The sequence below is a fragment of the Dasypus novemcinctus genome, chromosome 12 (assembly GCF_030445035.2).
Source record: "Dasypus novemcinctus isolate mDasNov1 chromosome 12, mDasNov1.1.hap2, whole genome shotgun sequence".
NCBI classification, from domain to species: domain Eukaryota; kingdom Metazoa; phylum Chordata; class Mammalia; order Cingulata; family Dasypodidae; genus Dasypus; species Dasypus novemcinctus.
This window is the reverse complement of record NC_080684.1, coordinates 22,686,681-22,700,709: the sequence shown is the minus strand read 5'-3', so window position 1 is coordinate 22,700,709 and position 14,029 is coordinate 22,686,681.

Genomic DNA, 14,029 nt, shown 5'->3' with positions numbered 1-14,029 from the left:
CAGGTCCATCCATCTACTCCAAGGGATCTAAGCCCCATCTCAATCAGAAGCAAAGTGGTCATTGCCATCCCAAAATCTTCAAGATTGAGGAATGAAAAAATATACAGGGGGAATGTAACCATGAACAAAATTAGACTTATTATTCTAGTAATGGAAGAACTTGCATCATTGATATAAAGACAGTGCTCACCAGAGGTTCTGAGGGGAGGAAAAAGGAAGAATAGGCGTAACATGGGGCATTTTGGTGACATTGGAATTGTTCTGTATGATATTACAATAATGGATACAAGCCATTATACATTTTGTCAAAACCTATAAAATTGTGCATATGAGTTGCAAACTATAATGTAAACTATAGACCATGGTTAGTAGCAACATTTCAATATGTGTTTATCAATTGTAATACATGTACCACACTAATGAAAGATGTTGTTAATGGAAGAAAGGAAGGGAGAGAGAAGAGTGCAGTATATGGTAATCTCTTATATTTTCTATGTAAGATTTATGTAACCTAAAGTTTCTTTAAAAATAAAGAAAATACATATATTTAATTCAGATAATTAGGTACTTAAAACACAAAATTAATGAAAGGGTTAGAAGAGAAGAATCTCAACTGAGCTTCTAGGAGTGAGACTTAGAATACTGCTGTAGATCACACTGGCCAAGGAAGCTGTTATCACTGCCAAGATTAAGAAGATGGGGCATTAAGAAGCCACTGCCCCAACTGCTGACTCCAAAACCACATTACCTCTACCTCCATTCATGTCAGACAATATGAACACCCCAGATCCATCCTCTTGGCATGCACATTACTGAGACCTCTGCTATAGCTTCTATAGGAGAAAAAAAATACAATTAAATTGCCAGGAAGAACAGCAGAATTAAGAGAAATACAGTCTCCACTCTTCCATCTTGCACATCTTACACAGTATTTCAACCTAGTGGAAACTAGGTCATGTACAGAACCTGAACTGTAATGAGTCTAGAGAATGTAATAATTAGCTTTTCAGACTCCAGGAGACAGTAAAGCATGCTATAAAATGGTTTGAATGGAACTGAATTAGCAATCTGCAATATCTGTCAAAGTACCTACTATGTTCCAGCTCTTCTTCTAAGCTCTGAGGCAACAGCTGTGAGCAAAACAAAGCCCCTGACTTCATGTAGCTTATCTCCCAATGGAGGAGACATACACTAAACACCTAAGTAAACAAATATTATAATTCTGAGGTATGTGCAAAAAGAATATAAAATAATGTCATCAGTGTATGATGCTATTTCATCTAGGACAGTCAGAGAAAGTCTTTCTGAAGAGGTGACATTTGAGTTGCAACTTGAATAATGAGAAGGCACCTATAGGAAGATCCAGGTTAAGAGCCTCTGGGCAGAGAAAACAGTGAGTACAAAAAACTCAGAGTATTTAAGGAAGAGAAAGCTGTCCAGTGTGGCTGGAGCATAGTGGACAAGGAAGACAAGAACAGGAAGCTAATGATTATTAGCATCTGTAAATTATTGGAGTTTGCATTTTATAGCTTTTCACCTATAATGAAAAGCTATTGAAATATTGGAGGGCTTAAAGGAGGGGGGTGATATCGACTGATCTACACTTGGAGAAAATCACACCAACTGGGGTATGATAGGCTTGTAGACAGCAGGAGTGGCCTATGTGAGAGATACTTTGCTAATCTAGGATTTTAGCAGTCGGGGGAAGCAGTCGTAGCTCAACTGATTGAGCATCTGCCTACAATATGGAGCATCCAGGGTTCAAACCCAGGGCCTCCTGACCCATGTGGTGAGGTGGCCCATGCACAGTGCTGCTGCGCGCAAGGAGTACCATGCCACACAGGGGTGCCCCGCGTAAGGGTGCCCCACATGCAAGGAGTACGCCCCACAAGGAGAACCGCCCCACATGAAAAAAGCACCCAGGAGTGGTGCTGCACACACGGAGAGGTGACACAGCAAGACGATGCAACAAAAAGGAGACACAGTTTCCCGGTGTCACCTGATAATGCAAGCGGACGCAGAACACACAGCAAATGGACACAGAGAGCAGACATCAGGGGGGAAGGGGAGATAAATAAAATAAATCTTAAAAAAAAAAGATGTGAGAAGTGGTTGTTTTTAGATTAAACTTTGGAGGCAGAACTGACATTAATCATTAAAAAATTGTGGGGTGTAAGAAAAAAGATGAATCAAAGTGGACAGCTAGATTTTTGATCTGGGAAACTATATAGCAAACTGGTCACTTCAAGTGATAAGGAAGCTTGGGAGAGTAGCAAGAGTTCTATTAAGGCCAAGATAAGTTTGAGATGCATCTAATATATCCAAGGGGAGATAGTTATATAAGGAGAGACCAAGTCCAGAACTGTATGTTTGGGAATCCTTGACATTTAAAGCCAAGGCACTTTATGAGATCACTTAGCAAAATTGTTTATAGAAAGAGGAAAAAAGAAAAGAGAAAAAGAAGAGAAGAGAAGAGAAGAGAAGAGAAGAGAAGAGAAGAGAAGAGAAGAGAAGAGAAGAGAAGAGAAGAGAAGAGAAGAGAAGAGAAGAGAAGAGAAGAGAAGAGAAAAAAAAGCCCAGGAGCAGTACAACATTTAAAGGTCAAGCAGAAAGGAAAAATCAACAAAGAAGTAACCAGTGAAGTAGGAAAAAAATCAGGAAAGTGAGATTTCACAAAAGTTAAGAAAAAGAAAATGTTTCAGGAAGGAGGGAGATCAAATGTGTCATATACTGCTGAAAGCCTGAGTGAGATGTAGACTGAAATTTGACCATTATATTTGACAACAGGATTTGTTCATGATCTGGAAAAGGGAGGATCAGGGAAGTAGTAAGGACAAATGAAGAAAATGGGAGATAAGTAGAGACAGCAAGTGTCAACTAGAGGGCAGCAGGGGTGAAGGCAAGTGTCCAAGCTATTGCCAGTACACACCCCCACCACACTCATACACCACCACCCACTTCCAGACCAAAGATGCTCAAAAAACCTGACTCTGCAGTCAAATCAGAGACTTGGAAGTTAACAGGAACCAGGTCCTCCCTCCACGAACCCCTGGATAACCAGACAGACAATGTCCTCTTAGGAACACGTTCCTTCTGAAGAGCAAACCAAGCATGCAGATCAACTCAACTGCATCCTACTTCACTCTTAATTTCTAGAATCTGCCAAAAGCATCCCCATTTAACTGGAACAAAGATGTTATTCAGAGAAGGGAATTATCTCCAGAAGACATGAGGGAGGGAGACACTCAAATCTCATGCTCTCTTTGTCCAAAGAGACCACGAGTGGCGAGGAAGCAGTTATCCAAGAGAAGAGACAAGGTGTGAGAAAAAGGGGAAGGACACATTATCCAAGAGGAATGGGATTAAGGAGATGAGGAGTTCATGACAGGCATTGGGGACCACAGGCAGAATCTCCTAGCCCATGAAGCTTGCTCAGCCTGAGTTGCCCAGGGAAATCCCCACCATTAGGGCCACCCACGTCCCCAAGAGGCACAACACCAGCTGGAGAATATCTGTGGGCACCACAGAGGCTGAGAGTTCAGGAAGAAGGAAGGAAAGGAGCAGAGTGGGAGCCTGTGTCAGCTCCTCTGCCCTGACTGGGAGGCCATTTACCTCTTCTCGGGTGAGTTCTCCACATGGTCCTGGGCAGCCTTGGGTCTTTCCCTGAGAGGGCTGGAAGCTGAAGGGGACAGAAAGGGAAGAAGAGCTGTGAGCAGAACTGGGCCACTCAGGAACTCAGATCCGTTCTCTGTGGGTGGGGAGCTAGTACCTGTCCCTAGGCATGGGGGAAAGCCTGGAAAAAGGCTCCCAAATCTCTACTATTGCATTTGCAGAGGTGTGATTCAGAGGCTACCAGCCTGGCTGAACAGGGAGAGGAGCCGGGAAGGAAACAAGGTACCCTGGACAACCTCTCCCAGAATGTGTGGTGTAATGTGTGGTGCTTGTGTAATATGCAAGTTGGTAGTGTGTCTAATAAATGGGAGTGTGTGGTGAAATGGCAGAGGTGAGCAGTGGGAAGTGTATGCAGGTCAAAAGGTTTCCAGACAGTATGTGAATAAGGTGGGCATTCACTGCCTCTTTATTATCTGTGATCAGTGACGAAAACTTTGGACACTTTTTTCTCAAGTCTCCACTGATAGTCCCCATCCCATTGCCCATAGATGAAGCTACCTGCATCCTCTTTTGCTGCCTCACCCACTCCCCAACACAAATACACACACGCACATGCCCAACTCCGATTAATATATTAATATATATATATGAAAACAGGCAGAGAGTTTAGGGAGAAAAAGAACAAAAGTGAGCTGCCTGGCCATGCTCCCCCAAACCTCCACAACTCAATAAAAGCTGCCCTTCCCCTCCTTTTCAGCCTCCAGAATCCTGGCTCCTCTGCCCCCAAGATGCCAAATGTATCCAACAAGAGCTGCATTCTATTCCATTCACCTTCCAAGAGCCTCATCTACTGTATTCCAGGAGTGTCAGCCATTGGGCCATCCAGCCACACTTCTGTTGGTTCACCCTCTGTCCATCTAGCCCTTTATCCACAGGTTACCTGTTGTTCCATCCACAAACCCATCAGCTGATCAATTTATCCCTCAGCCTATTTCACTAACACTTGTTGGAAGGGTAGAGGGTTTTGTGGGGGCTATGGGGGGTAGGAGTGTTTCTGTCTTAAAAAGAAAATCCCCTCTTCATGACCCACTGGAAGTCACTTCCTGTGTTTCTCTGTCCCTTTGTGAGAGGGTTTGGAAAGACTAGTAGTGGCCTCAGGGCAATGTCTCTCTGCAGATTGTCCCAACTGTGTCAGGGTGTGTGGGAGAAGAGAAGGAGAAAAGGGAAATTATATAATAGAGGCAGAGTAGAGACAGGGATGATAGGAGCTGAGGAGCAGGGAAGGGAACAGCAGAAGGTCTGGGAAAAGCTTGCCTCTCCACTCAGAGATGATATCTTGAGACAAAATTTAATTGGAGTATTGAGAGTGAAGAGACTCTCATAATAGAGCAGAGGGGAAGTGGGTGTGGCAGGAAAAGTCTTCGCATGGACAGACAAGAGCAGAAAGAATCCCAGCTTTACTTAGGGAAGGGAGCCAAAAACATATACGACATGGCAAGAGCCATAAAAAATGTTCAGAACCTTAGCCAGCATGAGTCCATTCCTAGAAATTTATCCTAAGGGAATAACTTAGAAGCAAAACGATATACATATGAAGATATTGCTTGCATCATGATCTACAATAGCAAAAAAATGGAACAGCTTAAATGCAAGGGCTTAGGAAATGTTTCTTAAGTGGTAGTGAAAAATTCTGATGGACTACAACCGGAAATTTTAAAAGGATCATTCAGAATACTGTGTATCTCACGGCAAAATGCTTAGAGCAAATATTAAAAAGGGAGGGAGCAGGTATAGCTCAGTGGTTGAGCACTTGCTTCCCACGTACAAGGTCCCAGGTTCAATCCCTGGTACTTCCTAAAAGAAAAGGAAAAAAAAAAAAAAAAACTTTGAAAAAAAAGAAGGAAAAATACAAAATAGTGTATATATACTATGATTACAACCATGTAAAATGGGTTTGCAGTTGTGCATACTTGAAGGAAATATACAAAAAAGAAAAGAATGATATTAAAGTAATGAGAGCATGGATGGCTTCTTTCCAAATATTTCTTAAATATTTTAAATTGAAAAACAACATTTTTAAAATGTGAAAACGACAGGACCTTTTCCATAAAATATCTAAGTGGTGTGCTTATCTGATTGTCATTGACAGGAATGAAGAGGACCAATGGAGTCAGATCCTCTTTCTGCCCAAACTGACTAGACGAGAGTTCATCTCGCAGAAGTATAGTATAAGGCTATTGGCCTCACTGGAGATACAGCATGGTATGGGGTTGTAATCTCAGGCTCAAAGTTACAATTCTGGTTCTGCTACTCACTAGCTATGTGGTCAAGGGTAAGTAATTTAAACTCTCTGCCCTCTGGTTCCTTATCTGCAATGATAAAACAATGAATTCACTAGAATTATTATAAAGGTCACCTGAGATACCACACAATGCCCAGCACACAGCAGTCTCTAAACTAGGGGTTCTTAACCTTTTTTGTTCCACAGACTGCCTTTGCCAGTCAGTGAAAAGCACTGACCCTTTCTCAGTATGTAGTGGCAGATAGTTTTATGACGCTCAACATCAGCATGTCTTTAAATTAAATTTTAGGATTACTCAAAATTACGTTTTACAACTTTCCCATAATTTTCATACCTGATAACCTAATGTAGTTCAGCATCTGTTCAAATGGTCATTTTCAGCAAACATTTAGAAATTCGAGTTTTCCCACAGCATCATAAAACCATCTTCACCATCCTTATCAACTTTTTTGAGAGCAGTTATCCACTGCACTCAGAACACACTACATCAAAATAAAAATCATACTAAGTGCACATTATACTGTGTATTATTTAATAAATATATCACTCCTGCACAATACGGCCCAACAAGAATAACGTTTTTATGAATTTTCAATTCAAACTCATGGACCCCCTGAAATATTTCCAACCCCTGGTTAAGAACCCCTGTATAAACATTAGCTATAGAGTATATGGCTTAAGGCAAAAAATATGGTGAGAGGGTGGGGTGAAAGTGGGATACTTAGGACCATGAAAAATGGGCAGAAAGTTTGAGGCTCCCTTGCCTAAAGATGAAGATGACTGGGCGAACCTCATGTTGAGGTGATCGTGGGTGATGAAAGCTCTGCCAGTCTTAGGAACCAGGACTTCCTAAACACTTGGACCCAGTTTCCTGTCTTTTTCTAACTAGCTGCCTGACTTTAGTCAAATCACTTAATCTTTCTGCTCATCAGTTCCCCTGTCTTACAACTGGGATTCACTCATTCATTTGATAAATGCTTAATGAACAGTAGGCACATGCAAAGTATTGTGCTAGTCATTCTGGTGAATGAAATAACCTCTGAGACAGTAGACAGCTTAGCTCTTAAGAAGAGCACAGGCTCTGAACTTAGGCAGGCCCGCACTTGAGCCCAAACCCTATTACTAACAAGTTACATGACTTTGAGAAAGTTACCTATACTGTCTGCACTTCAGTTTCTTCATCTGCAAAATGGAGAAAATAAAGGTTTCTATGTTATAGGGGAAGGGCAAAGAGCCAATGATTTAATGAATGTCAAGCCCTTGCATGGTGCCTGGCAAGGGGGAGCACTCAGGATACCTTAGGTGCTGTTAAAACAGATCACCCCCACGTTCCCACCCTGTCCTGCAGGATCTTACAGAGGAGACTTCACACTAATAAGTTTTGGGTCGGAGGCACAAGCAATGCCTCATGAGAGCAAGGGATGAAAGTGCTTCCTTTAAAAACTTGATGGACTGTTCGATACTCTGTAAAAGAGTAGGAATTTAACCAATACCAATATGATAAAGACTTTTCCTACGGGCAGAAGAAGCTAAAGCTAGAAGGTCTATCTTGATAAGGGTTGAGTTTCCCATCACGGCAGATATTCAAACAAACACTACACTTCTAAAAAGTTTTACATAAATTTTTTTAAAAAGAAAAAAAACTGAAAAGTGTACATAAGATCTAAGCCTTGAAATATATGACCTTTAAAGTCACTTTTAATCCTGAAATGTCTTAAGTAATTATTTCTGATCAGGAGGAACAGAGAAATCTGCCTTTGTGGATGTGGAATTTGAGCTGAAGCTTGAAGGCAGGGTGAAATTTTTTTTAAAGCTGTTTTATTGAGATATACTCACATACCATACAATCCATCCAAAGTGTATGATCAGTGGCTTTTAGTATAATCACAGAGTTGTACATGCATCACAATTAATTTTAGAACATTTTCATTACTCCAAAAAGAAAAAACCCCATACCCCTTAGCAGTCACCTCTCAATCTCTCTAACCTTCCAGCACTACATACTCTCTAGTTCTGTCTCTATAGATTTATTTATATTTAAAGAATATTAAAATATCACTGTTAACTCTAATCCAAAGTTTCCATTAGGTGTATTTTTCTCATATACTCATCATTAACACTTTCAAATAATAGTGTACATTTGTTACAGTTCATGAAAGAACAAACTTACATTTGTACTATTCACCGTGGACATAGGCCACCACAAGATTCACTGTTATGAGTTCCCTGTTTTATCCTTTAGCTTTCCTTCTAGTAACATGCACAATCAAAAATGTCCCCTTTCAACCTCATTCACACAGACAATTCAGCGCTGTTAATTACACTCCCAGTAACGTGCTACCATCACCTCTATCCATTTCCAAACATTTATAATTAACCAAGAGAGAAATTCTGCACAAATTAAGCATCAATTGCCTATTATTTACCCCCATTCTGCCTCATGGTAACCTATATTCTAATTCTAACTCTATGAGTTTGCTTATTATAATTGGTTCATATCAGTGAGATCAAACAATATTTGTCCTTTTGTATCTAGCTTATCTCACTCAACATAATGTTCTCCAGGTTCATCATGTTGTTGCATGTGTCAGTGCTTCAGTCTCTCTTACTACTGAAAAATATCCCATCATATGTACATAACACATTTTGCTTATCCATTCATCAGCTGATGGATGCTTGGATTGCTTTCATCTTTTTGGAAAGATGAATAATTCCACTATGATGTTGGTATGCAAATGTCTTTTCGCATCCCTGCTTTCAGTTCTTTTGCATATATACCTAGTAGCAGGATTGCCAGATCATATGGCAATTCTATACTTAATTTCCTAAGGAAATGCCAAACTGTCTTCCACGGTGGCTACAACATTTTATCTTTCCACCAGCAAAGAATGAGTATTCCTCTTTCTCCACATTCTCGCCTATACTTGTCGTTTTCTGAGTTTTTTTAATAGTGGCCATTGTACCTGTGAAATGCTCCCATTGTAATTTTGACTTGCGTATTCCTAAGAGCTTGTGATGTTGAGCATGTTTTCATGTGCTTTTATGCCATTAGTATTTCGTCTTTAGAAAAATGTCTATTCAAGTCTTTCGCCCATTTTTTAATTGGGTTGTTTGTCTTTTAATTGTTGAGTTGTAGGATTTCTTTATATATTCTGGATATTAAATCCTTATCAGATATGTGGTTTCCAAATATTTTCTCAGTCATACATGAACACACATAAATTAAAAGTGTATAGTAAAATTTGTGGATTTATAAAACAAACATACATAACATCACACAGTTCCCATATATCACCTCACCATCAATACCATGCATTGTTGTGAAACATTTTTAATAAATTATGGAAGAGCTTCATCAAAGTATTACTACTAGCTATAGCCCTTATCTTATATTTGGTATATTTTTAAATGAAACCACCCTACTATTTCTTTTGTTCATAAACCATACAATTTATCTAAAGTATACAATCAGTGGCATTTGGTATAATCAGAGATTTGTTCATTCATCAGTTCAATCAATATGAGAGCATTTTCATTACTCAAAAAAATGAGGAAAAAAATAACAAAAAACAAACCACTATCACACCCATATGTTAGCACTACTAATTACAAATCCTATGAGGTGCTTTCATCATTTCTATTCATTTCCAAACATTTACAAACAACTTTTTACCAACTCTACACAGATCGAAACTCAGCTTTCCCTTCTCTAACCATGTTCTATTCTCTGGTGACTTATATACTAGCTATTAACTCCATGAGTTTGCTCATTATATTTGTTCATAATAGTGCAATCATACGGTATTTGTCCTTTTGTGTCTAGCGTGCTTCACTCGACATAATGTCCTCCAGGTTCATCCATGTTGTCACATGCTTTACAACTTCATTTCTCTTTACTGCTGCATAATATTCCATTGTGTGACTACACCACAGTTTGTTTACCCATTCATCTGCTGATAGGCACCTGGGCTGTCCCCACTTTGGCCATTGTGAATAATGTCACTATGAACATCTGTATGCAGATGTCTGTTCATGTCACTGCTCTCATTTCTTCTGGGTATATACCTAGTAGTAGTATTGCTGGGTCATGTGGAAGATCTAAATCTAATGCCCAAAAGACTTCCACAGTGGCTGTGCCATTCTGTATTCCTACCAACAATGAATAAGCATTCCTATCTCGCCACATCCTCTCCATCATTGTAGTTTTCTGTTTTTTTTAATAGTGGCCATTCTAGTAGGTGTGAAATGATATTTCATTTTAGCTTTGATTTACCTTTCCCTAATAGCTAGTGATGTTGAATGTTTTTTCACGTGTTTCTTCACCATTTGTATTTCTTCTTTAGAAAAATGTCTATTCAGGTCTTTTGCCCATTATTTAATCAGGACTTTTGTCTTTTTATTGTTGAGTTGTAGGATCTATTTCTATATCATGGATATTTGACCCCTTATTGGATGTGTGATTTCCAAATATTCAGTAGGCTGCCTTTTTGTGTGTGTGAAGATTTATTTTATTTATCTATTTCTCCTCACCCCCTTGTTGTTTGCATTTGCTGTGCCTGTTTGTTGTGTGCTGGTCTTTTTTTTTTCTTTTTTAGGAGGCACCAGGAACCAAACCTGGGACCGCCCATGTGAGAGGGAGGCACCTAATCTCTTGAGCCACCTCCGCTCCCTGCTTTGTTATGTCTCTCATTATCTTTTCTTCTGTGTGGCTCTTGTTGCATCAGCTCACTGTGCCAGCTGGTCTTGTCAGCTCACTGTCTTGCTCATCTTCTTTAGGAGGCATCAGGAACTGAATCTGGACCTCTCATATGGTTGGTGGGAGCTCAATTGCTTGAGTCACATCTGCTTCCCAGTAGGCAAAGTCCTTTGAGGAACAGAAGTGTTTAATTTTGAGAAGGTCCCATTTATCTATTTTTTCTTTTGTTGTCTGTGCTTTGGGTGTAAGGTTTAAGAGACTCCCACTTACTACCAGTTCCTGTAGATGTATCCGTACATTATCTTCTAGGAGTTTTATGGTCCTGGCTTTTATGTTCAGGTCTTTGATCCATTTTGAGTTGATTCTTGTATAGGGAGTGACATAAGGGTCCTCTTTCATTCTTTTGGTTATGGATATCCAGTTGTCCCAGGACCATTTGTTGAGGAGAGCGTTCTGTCCCAGAAAAGTGGACTTGTTAGACTTCTTGTTAGACTTATCAAAAAACAGTTGGTGGCAGAGGTAGTGCAAGTGATTAGGCACCTCCTTCCTACATGGGAGGTCCCAGGTTTGATTCCCAGTGCGTCCTAAAAAGAAGACGAGCACACAAAGGACACAGTGAGCAGACAGCAAGTGCAAACAATGAGGGGAGAGGAGAAATAAATAAATAAAATAATTTTTGTTAAATCAGTTGACCATACATGTAAGGGTCTATTCTCTTAACTCTCAGTTATATTCCATTGATCAATGTGTCTATCTTTATGCCAATACCAAGCTGTTTGACCATGTAGTTTTATTATATACTTCAAGTTCAGGAAGCCAGAGTCCTTTGACTTCACTTGTCTTTTATAGAATTCTATTCATGACTCCTTTCCCTTCCAAATAAATTTGATAATTGACTTTTCTATTTCTGTAAAGTAGGTTGTTGGAATTTTGATTGATATTACATTGAATCTATAAATCAATTTGGGTAGAATTGTCACCTTCACTATGTTTAGTCTTCCAATCCATGAACAGAGAATGTCCTTCCATTTGTTTAGGTCTTCTTTGATTTCTTTTAGCAGTGTTTTGTAGTTTTTTGAATACAGAGCCTTTCCATTCCTGGTTAAATTAAATCCTAGGTATTTGAGTCTTTTTTGTTGCTATAGTAAATGGAATTTTTTTCTTGATTTCCTCCTCAGCTTGCTCATTAGTAGAGTAGACATGTTACTGATTTTTGCATTTGATCTTGTACCCTGCTACTTTGCTGAATTCATTTATTAGCTCTAATAGGTTTGCTGTAGCTGTTTCTGGATTTTCTAAATATAGGATCATGTCATTTGCAAATAGTGACAGTTTTACTTCCTCTTTTCCAATTTGGATGCCTTTTATTTCTTTTTCTTGCTTAATTTCTCTAGCTAGAACTTCTAACACAACGTTAAAGAACAGTGGTGATAGTGGACATCCTTGTCTTGTACCTGATCTTAGAGTGAAAGCTTTCAACCTCTCCCCACTGAGTACAAAGTTGGCTGTGGGATTTTCATATACTCCCTCAATTAAACTGAAGAACTTTCCTTCTATACCCCCTTTTAAATTGTTTTTACCAGAAAGATTGCTGGATTTTGTCAAATGTCTTTTCTGCATCAATTGAGATGATCATGTGGTTGTTTTCCTTTGATTTGTTAATGTGGTGCATTATGTTAATTGATTTTCTTATGTTGAAACACCCTTGTATACCAAGAATAAATCCCACTTGGTCATGGTGTATAATTCCTTTAATATGCTGTTGTATTTTATTGCAAGTATTTTGTTGAGAATTTTTTTTAAAGATTTATTTATTTATTTCTCTCCCCTCCCCCCCCCACCCTGGTTGTCTGTTCTCTGTGTCTATTTGCTGCGTCTTCTTTGTCCGCTTCTGTTGTTATCAGCGGCATGGGAATCTGTGTTTCTTTTTGTTGTTGTTGCATCATCTTGTTGTGTCAACTCTCCCTGTGTGTGTGGCACCATTCCTGGGCAGGCTGCACTTTCTTTTGCGCTGGGCGGCTCTCCTTATAGGGCACACTCCTTGAGCGTGGGGTTCCCCTACGCAGGGGACACCCCTGCATGGCACGGCACTCCTTGTACACATCAGCACTGTGCAAGGGCCAGCTCCACATGGGTCAAGGAGGCCAGGGGTTTGAACCATGGACCTCCTATGTGGTAGACAGATGCCCTAACCACTGGGCCAAGTCTGCCACCTGTTGAGAATTTTTGCATCTATGTTCATTAGAGAGATTGATCTGTAGTTTTCTTGTAATATCTTTATCTGGCTTTGGTATTAGGATAATGTTGATTTCATAATATGTGTTGGATAATTTTCCCTCCTCTTCCTTTTAGAGGAGTTTAAACAAGTTTGGTATTAATTCTTCTTGAAATGTTTGGTAGAATTCACCAGTGAGGCCATCTGAACCTGGACTTTTCTTTGTTGGAAGATTTTTGATCTCCAACAAAAATTAATCTCTTTACTTGTGTTTGGTTTGTGAGTTCTTATATTTTTTGCAGAGTCAATATAGGTTATTTGTGAATTTCTAGGAATTTGTCCATTTCATCTAGGTTGTCTAGTTTGTTGGCATACAGTTTCTCATAATATCCTCTTATGAGCCTTTTTTATTTCTGTGGGGTCAGTCATAATGTCCCCCCTTTCATTCCTGACTTTATTTGTTTGCATCTTCTCTCTTTTTTCTGTTAGTCTTGCTAGATTTTATTGATCTTCTCAAAGAACCAGATCTTGGTTTTGCAGATTTTCTCTATTGTTTTGTTTGTTTGTTCTCAGTTTCATTTATTTCTGCTCTAATCTTCGTTATTTCTTTCTTTCTGCTTGCTTGCTTTGGGATTAGTTTGCTGTTCTTTTTCTTGTTTCTCCAAGTGTTCAGTTAGGTCTTTGATTTTTGCTACTTCATCTTTTTTAATATAGGCATTTAAGGCTATAAATTTCTCTTTCAGGACTACCTTCGCTGTACCTCATAAGTTTTGATAAATTGTGTTCTCATTTTTATTCATCTTGAGATATCTACTAATTTCTCTTGCAGTTTCTTCTTTGATCCACTGATTGTTTAGGAGTGTATTGTTTAGCCTCCATATATTTGTGAAATTTCCCCCTTTCAACCTCTTACTGATTTCCAGCTTCATTCCATTATGATCAGAGAAGGTGCTTTGTATAATTTCAATCATCTTAAATTTATTGAGAGTTATGTTCTGGCCCAAGATGTGGTCTACACTGGAGAAATATCTATGAACACTTGAGAAGAAAGTATAACCTGCTTATTTGGGTGCAGTATTCTGTATATGTCTGTCAAGTTCAGCTCATTTATCATATCATTCAAGTTCTCTGTTTCTTTGTTGATCTTCTATCTAGCTATTGACATGAGGGTGTATTGAAGTCCCCAACTATTATTATAGAGGCA